Source organism: Patella vulgata, chromosome 1 (genome assembly GCF_932274485.2).
Source record: "Patella vulgata chromosome 1, xgPatVulg1.2, whole genome shotgun sequence".
Taxonomy (NCBI): domain Eukaryota; kingdom Metazoa; phylum Mollusca; class Gastropoda; family Patellidae; genus Patella; species Patella vulgata.
Genome location: NC_065879.2, coordinates 17,778,169 through 17,791,090, shown reverse-complemented (window position 1 = coordinate 17,791,090; position 12,922 = coordinate 17,778,169). Strand labels below are relative to the sequence as shown.

Sequence of the window (12,922 nt, the reverse complement as noted above, 5' to 3'; positions counted from 1 at the left end):
TTTTTTCTTGTATCATGAAAATTGATTTGAACACATTTGTATTGACTTAAGACTGTTATCAATAATATGATTTCATAATGAAATGTCCGTTTATTTGTGTAAATTCTATCTGGTATAACGGAATCTATAAAGTTGTATACAACCAATTGGTACATTAAGGTTAAAAAGAATTTGTTGAAGATAACATGCAAGTCTGCATACCACTGCGTTACCTTTAATAATACATTTTATAATACCTTGTAGGCGTCCAAAATATTAAATATTGCATTTGGAAGGAATAAGCGATCAGTGTGCGTATACATTTAATCTGTGAAATTGAAAACGTGGCCATTTCACGAACCTGTCCCGAGTACAATAACCCATTGAGATAAAACATCAAGTTAAAAGTAACAAACAAAACATAAGACAGGCATAACATTATTGTTAGGTTTACTATGTGTTCGTTCATGAGGTTCGTTAATTCCATGACATGGTCAGGTTTTCAATTGCTTATTGAATGGAATGGGTAATTTCACAAGATGCACGTTTCACTTTTGTCCTCAAAACAAGAAATTCAGAGAAAAGAATGATTATTATTGCGAAGTGAAATGAAATAAAATGGGTTTAACGTCCTACTGTTTTGCCCCGATTGGGCTAATGGGACAGAACAGTTGGACGTTAACCCCATTTCATTTCATAAAAATTTTTTAATTAAGAAAATAAGTAAACCACAAATTCATCTGAGTTTCCATATATTTTCAAGATTAACCGACTATTGATCAAACGAGATGTCGACGTAGCATTGTTGAATGTAAATATATACTTTGTTGGTAAACCAACTAAATTGATATCCCCATCAGGTCATCGGAGCTCTAACGTACAAACAACAGTATTAATATCAGCAGCTGCTTCTCCGATTAACCAGGTTCTGGATCGATTTAAATGATTTTCTCCGAATTTCCCAAGAAGACTAGAACAATAATTCCATTAATTTTGAAACTACTGATATTTTTGACAGCATCCTATTTGAAAAGTCCCAATTCATAGTTTGAAATTAACTGAGACTACGGGCGACTGTAACGTAGAAAATCCCTTTCAATATTAAACTGGAACAAAGTGAGCGAGACTGTAACAAAACTTGTCTGAATCCGATTCAGGGGGACATAACTCGCCTTAAACAGATTCTTTATCGGCACTTTTGAGAGGTTTTCCTCGTTACAGGGACCTGTGACCAAAACAACACCACGCATTAAATACAAAAGTACAAAAACATGTGCCATCGCATTATATAGAAGCAGTATTTTGGGAGTTAAAGCATTGTTATGACGCCATCCTTTGTCTTTATAATCCATTATAATAATATGGTGGAATGTTTCACCAAGTCCTAAACCCCTTAAAATGTCCTCACGTAACTGTCAAGCATATTTACCCTTTAACTGTCCACTATTAAAGCATGGGGGTTAGGGTGCCACCGAACTCTAGCTGGCCGGTCACCTATTACTTGCGGTTGTGCTTTCGATCCCTGGTGTGAGCTAATGTGGCTTGGAGATAGGCGCTTATGTGGCTTCTCAGATGCAATTAGAAAGCCGGTGTTTGTGTTGCAATTGTAAATTAAAACGCATAAAATACTGAAAACTATAAAATACAGTATATATAGAGAGAGGGAAAACTGTAAAATACAGTATATATATATATAGAGAGACAGAGGGGGGGGATCTCAAATACAGTATATATATAGAGCTGGAAAACTGTAAAATACAGTATATATATAGAGAGAGGGGGAAAACTCCACAATACAATATATATATATAGAGAGAGAGAGAGGGAAAACCATAAATTACAGTGTATATATATATATAGAGAGAGAGGGGGGGGGACTGTAAAATACAGTTTATATATAGAGGGAAAACTAAAAATTACAGTATATATATAGAGAGAGAGAGATTAGGGAAAATTATAAAATACAGTATATATAGAGAGGGAAACTATAAAATACAGTATATATAGAGGGAGGGGAAACTATAAAATACAGTATATATAGAGGAAGGGGCTATAAAATACAGTATATATAGAGGGAGGGGAAACTATAAAATACAGTATATATAGAGGAAGGGGCTGTAAAATACAGTATATAGAGGGAGGGGAAACTATAAAATACAATATTGCCTAATAAAGTAATGTGCTTGGTGGACGAATAACATTAGCCCTAAACACGTTTATAAGGAAACCCGAGTACCCATGTAAACATTAGCATGCACGTAAAAGATCCCCTGGGAGTTATGGTGTATGTTAGTCGTCAATAGCAAGTGCCTGGCCTATCAATCGGTTTATCAGGTTCATAACAATCGCCTGTCTGAAGCCAATCAAATATCGAGTTTGGTCACTATTCCAATACGTCCATAGCCAAACTCTTTCCCAGCAAAGTTTTCTAGACCAAAAGTATATATGAAAACGCAGTCTTTTGACACTGTAAATATTGATAACGCAATCCGAAGCCAATCCACTATCGAGTTTGGCCACGATAGCCAGAATCTTTCCTAGCAACGTTTTCTAGACCAGCAATAAATATGAAAATGCAATTTTTTGACACTGTAAAGCTGTTGAGAACGCATGCCAGGTATAAAACTGCTAAAGAAACACCAAGCCAACCACATGGATTGATTTTTGGCAGAAGTATCAATTTTTTGAGAATGCACTATGTTAATACAGGTGAATAATTTTCGATAATTAATATGACAATGCAAGCTGGTTATTTTTTTTATTACTGTCCAAATAAGCCCATATGACGCAATACATAAGAATATATAAAGAGGGCTGTCGAATCTGTGAATCAGTGAAGAAGCAGACTGATACTCAAGATGTTCACAAAGATTATAGTGGTTGTGTTGGTGGTAGCTCAGCTGGTTCTTGGTAAACACGTTGATATAAAGGTAAATCTAATCTTTCGTGTTTAAAAGATTGGCAGATATGGAAAGTTTTGCTGGTGGTAGCCAACGTTGTTCTGGGTAAACGGTTAATCTGTGATTTTGTTTGCTAAAACTTTAATCTAAGCAGTAGGGGCGAAGTAGGGTTTAAGCTGTCAACGGGGACCAATTTTCTAGTAGGCTACCAGTTCATTTCAATTTTACTTCTTATATTATTGTTTTAAAAATAACAAGCCAAGCAGATTGTATTTTAATTAAGCCAACGAACATACAAAGACTGTATGTGTGTATGCGAGATGTGAAACGGAGTAGATCCGCATTACAAAACAATATATACTCTTCAAAAAAGTAGGGGATATTCAGAAAAGATACAGAACTGCGGAAATGCACTACTGTTTTTATTAGAGGTAACCAGTGTATGTTAATAACAGGCCAATTGCCTACACACGAACATAAACAGTTCATATGGGCGTCTTATCTGACCGCCCCATTTCACTCGCAAAGAGATACACCGTCAAAAGTGAAAATGGACGTTTTTGATTTTTGTATTAATAATGAGTAATTGCTCCACCAATCCTCAGACATTCAGCCATTCGCCGTGGCATGCTCCTAACCAACCGTCCAATCACGATTTGGGGCAATCTGACCCACTCCTCTTGCAGTGCCACGGCCAATTCTTGCAGTGTTGTCGGTTGACGTTGACGTCGACGAACACGTCTCCCGATCAAATTAAACGTAACACACTAAAGCAAAGATACGCTAAAATGTTCTTCATCAAAACATGTCAAATGTCCATGAATATTTATCATATCGCAACCTGCATATTTGCATTTCAATATCCCCTACTTTTTTTTTAAGAGTATACTATCTTTTCGATATGGCGTCTATTCAGGACAACGATTTATTCTCGAAGCATGAAGCAGATGGACCTCTGTGTGCAGAATTACATTGGTGTTAACCGTTTACCCCATAGTGGTGTTTATGTGTTTGGGGGAGGGGGGCACGTGCGCGCTGTATCATGCGGTCTATCATTGAGTCAACTGGCGTGGATTCGATTCCCGGGTTGGGTTGCCTTTCCAACCTCGTAGATTTTCTCCCGGTCCTCCGGTTTCCTCTCACTGCGCAAGCGAATTGTTGAAATAAAACTGAACCATGTGTTAGTCCCGAAATGACCTAGTTTGTGTCGTGTGGACGTTAAAATTGAACTATATGTTAGTCCCGAAATGATCCATGTGGTGTCGAGTAGACGTCAAACTCCACCATCTGTCTCCCCTCTCTCTCTCTCTCTCTCTCTCTCTCTTGTGTTGTTAACTATTTACATTATGTTGTTTTGAACTGATTGCCTTTTAACTGTTTACAGCATGTTTCTTTGAACTGTTTACAGCATGTTAATTTGAACTGTTTACCTCATGTCGGTGCTACCCGTTTTACAGCATGTGGTTTTGAACTGTTTACCGTTTGCTTTATTTATATTATCTTGTAATGGTTAGAACTGTTTGTGGTTTGAACTTCACCCCACTTTGTTATATAAACTGTTTACCACACAAAAACCAAGTAAGATGACTGGGTATAGATTCCGTAATGAAAACATTCTTTTAGACCCGACGAGATCGTTGCATCAGCTGAACTAATTCTATACATATTATATTTTAGGGCATAGACGAGAATTTAAGACTTAAAAGATATGGTAAGTTTTTCACATAAGCATGAAACCGTTACTTTATTTTTTAAACTTGTGCATTGATAAAATTGGTTTCAGACTGGAATGTAAGCGTTTGTGGCATCACCAGTTGGACGATCGCTGCGAGCTGGAATACAATATGATACTAATGCAATCTGATTAAAACGCAGATCTATATTTTGTTTCGTTTATATACTGCCCATGGCCTCCACTACATGCAGATCTGTTCGCTTGTTGTTGGAGGTCAAACGAGCGGCCTTTCACATGTGGTGCCATATTTTTCGATTAACCACTCAGCGTAGTTGTTTCAAGTGGTCATTTGGAAATACAACGTTTGCTTTGATTTGTTTTCTATCGCTGCGAATGTCTACGCACAGTTCCACGCACAAGAACTCGCTCCAACACACCATTTTATTGCCTATTCCCTAACATGAACCTCTTCCAACTCCAAGGGGATGCTCGATTGAACCTTCCGGAATTAAATTCTGTCAAACCCAAAAATACTGACAATCGAGTGAAAATGGGGCTAGAACGCATGCGCCGACTGCATGAGAAAATATCTCAACCAACCATGACAGCTGAAACATATTCGTTGTGTTTAATTACGTCATGATTCCACTCGCACCGCTTCCATTGTCGGGACTGACAGAAGTGTGACAGGACTGAATTGCGCGTCACTTGGTTGCAATTCCGTCAATTCTGAACTTTCCGGACTCACATTCGAACATACCCCTGCTGTAGTTAAGACGAGTAACGGGAACTTTTGAACTATAAAAAACGAAACGAAATAACATTTGTACTTTAATCAGATTGAGGTTACAGACCCCCCCCCCCCATTTTCTTTCTATATATATGTTAACAAACGGTAATGACGACTCACATCAAGTTAAGGCAGGAGTTAGTGACATGAGATGAGATAAATTGTTAATGAATATCAGACGTGACAGCATATTGCACGAAAGTGTAAACTTAGTGTACCGAACAATGCCGATACAAAACGCAATACAAAGTCAAATGTCAAGACTTCGGTGGAACGGTAGGACGTTAAACTCCATTTCATTTCATTTCATTTCCGAGACTGTACAGCGTAGTGGAAGCTTGATCTGATAAATACTTTTATTTATTGTTTGACATGTCTGTGTGGTTTATGTTTGCCGTTTGGTGTGGTCGTCCTGCACGTATTGATATTATATAACTAACATATTGTTGTTTTATTTTTGAATTTAAAGTTATTTCAGCAAATGCGACACTTAACTTGAATGTGGATAGCGACCACGCGATTCAGTCAGGTTAGTTCATATTATCATCTACCTAATATCCACCGATTTCTTGATTGTGATAGTGACAGCGTATATAAACTAAAATTTCCTGCCGTGATATTGTCTGTCAAAGGGTTGGGGGGGGGGGTCTTATGGACGCCGATAAATACCCCCACGCTCCTTCAACGAGGTGCAAAGGAGAATGAGAAACTGAGACAATTAATGATTATAATCTTGCTCCTTGCACGAAGTCAACAAGCAAGAAATGAACAAGACGCAGATAAGACGTGAAGGCATGAAGGGGTGAGTGGGCACTTATCGGCTTCCATAGTTTTTATATGTAGTACCTTTGTCTCTGTGTGACTAACCCTTACCCCATTCCTGTAAGTTATATTAGTAACTCACTATAAGCAGATTAATTTATATTGCTTTGTTAACAGAGACTACCGACTATTCATGCAGTAATGTTGACTGTCAAAACGGTGGTACTTGTTTGTACGGAATGTGTCTCTGTACAGCAGAATATATGGGGGTTGTGTGTGATGAACCCTTGTCTCAGTCTTGTAAGTTTTAATTAAATCTTGAATACATGTTATAAACTGAGACCAAATTAAAACGCACCTCCCATTTGTCTGCAAGTGCTGGCAAGGCATAATTCAGCTAAGTTGTAATTTTGGAAGTGTTGGCGAGGAATAATGCACCTAAGGTGTAATTTTTGAAGTGCTGGCGAGGCATAATGCAGCTAAGGTGTAATTTTGAAAGTGCGGGCGAGGCATAATGCAGCTCAGGTGTAATTTTGGAAGTGCTGCGAGGCATAAGATGTAATTTTTCGCATGATTGGAGCTGGGCATTTTTCCGACATAAGAGCTTTACTGAACAGCGAAACGTAAAAATCAAATGAAAATAACGTGTGTGTCCATAGCAGTAACACATGCCAATGTGATAGGCCCTGCTTGTGGGACCTTTACCCACTCTCGCAATGATACTTACAGTTGACGTACATGGTGCACCTGGGGATCCTGGCGATGTTCACGATTATCTTACAAATGCTCGATTATGCCACGTTGCTTTGGTTTACGCGCGAATGTCATCATGCTGAAACGTGTGACGATCTTGATGGCGTTGGTCCAACGTACGACCACCTTGTTTTATTACTAAAAAAACCCAAAAGATTGTTGCGTTGAATAAGTATTTTACCGGGAAAGGGGCATACAAAACACGGCCTGTATTATTAGAGGGCCAATGTGTCAATATTTACCAATCTGGCTTATAGAGATCCCGATAGACTGAAAGCGAAATAATCTACGGTAACTTATTAAACATGTCACTGCCTGTTATGAAATGGCCAGGTGGTTGTATTTAGTCATAGGGTTCTCTTTAAAACAAAAGTTGTTTCTAATATTAGTTGAACGAAGTCGTGGTGGCTTAGTGAGTAAGACGTTGACTCGCTAACCGGCTCGATTCCCGCTTGTTAGTGGGGACGCGTCGATTGGGACGGAAACCGAGGTCCCGTGTACACGTTGGAGCACACGTAAATGAATCCTTGATGGAATTCGATATAAACTAAGAGTGGGCCTTAGCGCAGCTGTCCAGGCCAAATTGTCCTCAAAGCAAACTGTGTGGTGTTTGCACGTCTTCATTAGCCCAGTAGGAGCAGAACAGTAGGACGTTAAACCCCATTTCATTTTTTTGCTTTTATATTTGTTGATAGCTACTTATGACGATTATTCATGTAGTGGTGTAGTCTGTCAAAATGGTGGTACTTGTTCATATGGATATTGCCTTTGTACATCAGCTTACTATGGAGAGTTTTGTGGTAAGTTTTACAAACAACTTTAGAGAAAGCTTTTGTATAAGAGATAGTTTTAAAATGTTTAACGTCCACACTACACAAACCAGGTAATTTCGGGACTGACATATGGTTCAATTTAATTTCAATAATTCGCTGGCACGGTCTTTAGCCGTGGGAAGATATCGGAGGACCCTACTCCTTGTCACGTACAAGCTCGAAACCACGCCAGTTGACTAAATGATAGACCTTGTGAACCAAAGCACACGCGTTGGATCACTCGGCCACTCAATTTCACCTTTTTGTTTAAGAACACAACAGATTATTTCGATTGCTACGTTTATAAACAGTTTAACGGAAAAAGAAACACCAAACAGAATAAAAGAAAAATAATGCACGTTGTCTTGTAATGATATGCCTCTTTCGTTATAATAGTCGGGTTTTTAAAACCGGGGGGGGGGGGGCATATTATTTGTGGGCAATCGACAATAACGAATACTCATGTTACTTGTACGCACCAAATGCCAAATTTGTTGGATCACGTGGCTAAGTGGGTAAGACGCTGGCTCGCTAGCCTGGAGGTCGGGTGTTCGATCCCTGCATTGGCCGAGAAAGTTCATCCCGATTTTCCGGCGTGGTTTCCCCTTGTCAGTGATGCAGGACGGAGGGTCTGACAAGGACAGCTGTCTAGTCGTTCGGATGGGACGAAAAACCGAGGTCCCGTGTACACATTGGCGTGCACGTAAAAGATCCCTTGACAGTTGGAATTCGATATAAGAGTAGGCCGTGGAGCCGCTGCCAGGGCAAAATTTCCCTCATAGCACACTGTATGGCGTATGCCCGTCTTCATTAGCCCAGGTTAGGAGCAGAACAGTAGGACGTTAAACCCCATTTCATTTCATTTCCAAATGCCAAAGAAGGAGACCAGATTACTTGTGGCTATGAAATCATCCCAATCGCTTTATATGCATACAGAAGCATTTGTTTTATCGAAATCAACTTTTATCAGAAACAAAGCTTTGTAAATCTTTAACGTATCATAACAAAAAGAGAATATTATAACAGTAAAATGTGCTCTGTCATTAAACTAAAGTAGAAACAAGAAATAAAAAACACAGAAGTTTTAACTCTTTTACCATAAAGGTACCGCCACCTGCCTATCGTAGCATGATTTATCGAACAGAACCTTTGTACAACCCTGTCGACAAAAAGTTAGATTCATCGAAAACAACCTTTAATGAAAACTAAATTTGTAAACCACCAAGACATCATGACTAAAACGCCTATTATTAAAGGACAATATTGGTGTCAGTCATTATCACATAATTATGTGATAGAACTGATTAAACACGTTCCAAATATACTTTTAACACAGAGAGCATTGCTACGATAGATGAGTAATACAGTTGTCATGAATTGTCAGATATCCTCTCGCATTCTCACACAACATTAGTGAGCAGAAATACGGCCGTGTATCTGTTATCACTCGTCACTTCAGTCAGTTATATAGAGGGATAACTCGTGTTTTCCTTTGGCGTTTGTCACTTCCGATTCATGACACCTGTATTACTCATATATCGTAGCAATGTGTTTAACCAGTTCTATCACATATGTGATAATGACTGACACCAATATTGTCCTTTAACCGATTTTCCTATACCACTTCTCGTTCATGAGTCTCCGTTATATAAGTTATACACTGCTAATATATGAATTTATAATGTTTTGTTGACATATAATATTGAAAAATCCTGCAGTATTAGCGTAGACTGTCAACATATCCCGATGAATATTCTCTGTGGTCATATATAAGGGAACAGGAGAGGCAAAAATGCCTAAGTTTTAAATCTATTAAGATCAGATTACTTCTGGTTACTAAACCCTCTTTGTAAATGAATAAAGCACCATGCCAAAAACACACGTGACTATTTTGTTCTTGCCTCTTCTCTTTATACGTCCACGTCATATATATGTTAATCCCTACTAATAGATTAATATATAATATGTTTTGGCAGAAAATGCTAGCCCTTACTGCAAAAATGGTATGCTCTGTCAAAACGGTGGTACCTGTTCAGATGGAATGACGTGTCTCTGCACACCTGAATATACGGGGGAGTTTTGTAATGAACCCTTTTTCCCACCTGGTAAGTTTTATATCAGTATAGCTTCAGTTTGTTATATTTCATTAACATTTGCTGTAAAGGGTGCAGGGTGAGTACCTATAGCAAAGCGCTTTGGTTTTTTCTATTGACAAAAGATATGATTAATCGAAATCAACAGCGAATCATTTGAAGCATCATGCCACCGAATGTCTATTATTAGTTTACTAGCAGGATACCCGGCTTCGCTCGGGGGTCATAACTCCGAAACCGGAAGTGGTAGACTAACGCCACCTGGTCTATGTTACTCCCCGGTCCGAGCTACCCCTATACCCTAAATTTCATACTGCGGGGCAGACCTAGTGTAGCCGCCAACCCCGAACAGACCGGCTTCGCTCGGGGGTCATAACTCCGAAACCGGAAGTGGTAGACTAACGCCACCTGGCCTATGTTACTCGCCGGTCCGAGCTAACCCTATACCCCAAATTCAGACTCGGGGCAGACCTAGTGTAGCCGCCAACCCCGAACAGACAGACTTCGCTCGGGGATCATAACTCCGAAACCGGAAGTGGTAGACTAACGCCACATGGCCTATGTTACTCCCCGGTCCGAGCTACCCCTATACCCCAAATTTCAGACTCGGGCCAGACCTAGTGTAGCCGCCAACCCTGAACAGACCGGCTTCGCTCGGGGGTCATAACTCCGAAACTGGAAGTTGTAGACTAACGCCACATGGCCTATGATACTCCCCGGTCTGAGCTACCCCTATACTCCAAATTTCAGACTCGGGCCAGACCTAGTGTAGCCGCCAACCCCGAACAGACCGGCTTCGCACGGGGGTCATAACTCCGAAACCGGAAGTGGTAGACTAACGCCACCTGGCCTATGTTACTCCCCGGTCCGAGCTACCCCTAGACCCCAAATTTTAGACTCGGGGCAGACCTAGTGTAGCCGCCAACCCCGAACAGACAGACAGACAAACGACAGTCACAAATATATATATATAGATAGATAGATTATAAGTATCCGTATTACAAGTCATAGATTAATTTATAATGTTTATTTACAGTAAGTACTGATAATTATTGTGGTAATATTATCTGTCATAACGGTGGTTTATGTATGAACGAGGTGTGTAATTGTATAGGAGAATATGGCGGAGAGACGTGTGATGAACTTGTTCCATATGGTAAGTATGTATCCTAGCGCCAGTATAATTTTGTTTAATGTTCGATCACCAAAACTGTAGGGAGTAAATGTCTAAATGATTTTAGGCTAAACACTAAAATGTAAGCAGATAACTGGTGCGTTGAATGACCAGAGTTTGTCCTTGTGTTGTTGTGGACTAACACTACGGCATAGTTTACAATTTATGTGGATGTTTGAATCGTATAAGTTTATTAGCCCTGGTGATATTGGGATACCACATTGACGAGTTTTCACCCAATAATTACCCTGCCAACACCGGGATCGACCCCGAGACCCAATATTTAGCATACTTAACTTACGCTATCTGTCTACAGACACTAAGCTAGTTGAATGATATCAACGCTGCCCGTCTACAACTAGCTGGGCTTGAGAACAGACACTAAGCTAGCTGGCCGACATCTTAAGTTCAAGATCGACGTTTTTAGTCGAAAACACTAAATATATATTTTGAAATTTTTTTATTATGTTTTCATTTAATAAAATTGAAAAGTTTTAATTAGTTTGTGTATAACCTAGTAGGACCGCAATACAAAATAGTATATCTTTGGATATGGTGTCCATTTAGGTAAGAGATCTTTTTGCGAAGTAGAGTAGATAGTTCTGTGTTTGCAGAATATCTATTTAGTAATTAAAATTATGAATTACAATTACCATGACCTGGCCCTAACCCTAGCATATTGGTGATCCGACCCTAACCCTAGGAAAATTAAGTTACAATGGTTTTTGGTATTTAATTATTATACGAATTGTCCCAATAACAAATTGCACCTCCCTAACCCTACATGTAAACATGTATCAGTAATAATGTTTGTGAGATTTTCTTTAGGCAATGATTATTTATGTGACTATGTGAACTGTCATAATGGTGGGATCTGTATGGACGGGATTTGTGAATGTCTACTGCCATTCGCGGGGCCTTTATGCGAAGACTTCCAATGGTAGTCTGGTAAGTTGTATGTTAATCTCCATCCAATAATATACAAATAAATGGGGTTTAAAGTGTTACTTTTCTTTCCCAACTGTTCTGCTCTGACCGGGCTAATAAGGACGGGCATACACCATACGGTATGCTATGGGAAATTTTGACCGGTCAGTGGCGCAATGGCCTACTTTCATGTGGCATTGCAGCTGTCAAGGTTTCATTTACGTGCACGCGAATTTATTACCTTTTGTATTTTGAGAGTACCACAAGGGCAGGTATCAGGACCTTTATAATCCAGAGCACTTAGAATTAGTGGGATCAAGTTCAGTTCAAATAATATATCATTCTATGTGTAATGTGGGGTCACGTGTACACGTTGACGTACACGTAAAAGAACCCTTGGCAGGTGGAATTCGAAATAAATGTAAACCGTATCGCCGATATACTGACAAAATTTCCCTCATACAACATTCTATGGCATATGCCCGTCTTCATTAGCCCAATCAGTGCAGAACAGTAGGATGTTTACCCCATTTCATTTCATTTCTCTGCAATGTTCAGCTGTGTGGGTGCGGTTTCGGCTGTTTTGGACAGAATAAGCAACACCTGTCTCGGGCACGACAAAGGCCACACATTGTAATAAAATTGGCCAGAGATGAGTATTTAGAATGTATGATAATTGTCTTGTCTTTGCTGTGGTTATGGTTATTTTGATAACTAAGTGAACATGTATCTTAGAATGTTATACATTTGTTTTTTTTGACAGATATGCTTTTCTAATGGGCCTGTATATTCGACAACTATATGAAAGAACCATTGGTCACGATGCAAAGTATTGAAAATAAATCATGAACCAAAGACTTGACTCTTTTTTTTTTCATTTTTAAAAAAGAACATGGATTTTATTAGTGTACATTGACGTGACTTCTCATCCCATAATGTATTTGCAAGATTATGAAGCAGTTTCATATCATTCCACATCATCAATATTTGATACAATTTATTCCGGTTATAGGATTTTTTATTGGTGTAATAATCAACATCAACATGCACGTCGTCG

At 39.2% G+C, this 12,922-nt stretch overlaps 1 long non-coding RNA gene across 2 annotated transcripts; it reads left to right on the top strand.

Annotated features, from left to right (window-relative positions):
* The first annotated feature begins 4,564 nt into the window (after nucleotides 1-4,564).
* On the top strand, nucleotides 4,565-12,721 carry LOC126808937 (uncharacterized). Of its 2 annotated transcripts, XR_007674845.2 has the most exons (8): nucleotides 4,565-4,590; nucleotides 5,814-5,873; nucleotides 6,284-6,406; nucleotides 7,555-7,659; nucleotides 9,648-9,776; nucleotides 10,801-10,920; nucleotides 11,767-11,886; nucleotides 12,629-12,721. It is a non-coding gene; the product is annotated as an uncharacterized LOC126808937 (long non-coding RNA). The 2 variants fall into 2 exon arrangements; XR_007674846.2 differs by lacking the exon at nucleotides 6,284-6,406 and having other exon boundaries at nucleotides 4,566-4,590.
* Nucleotides 12,722-12,922: the final 201 nt, after the last annotated feature.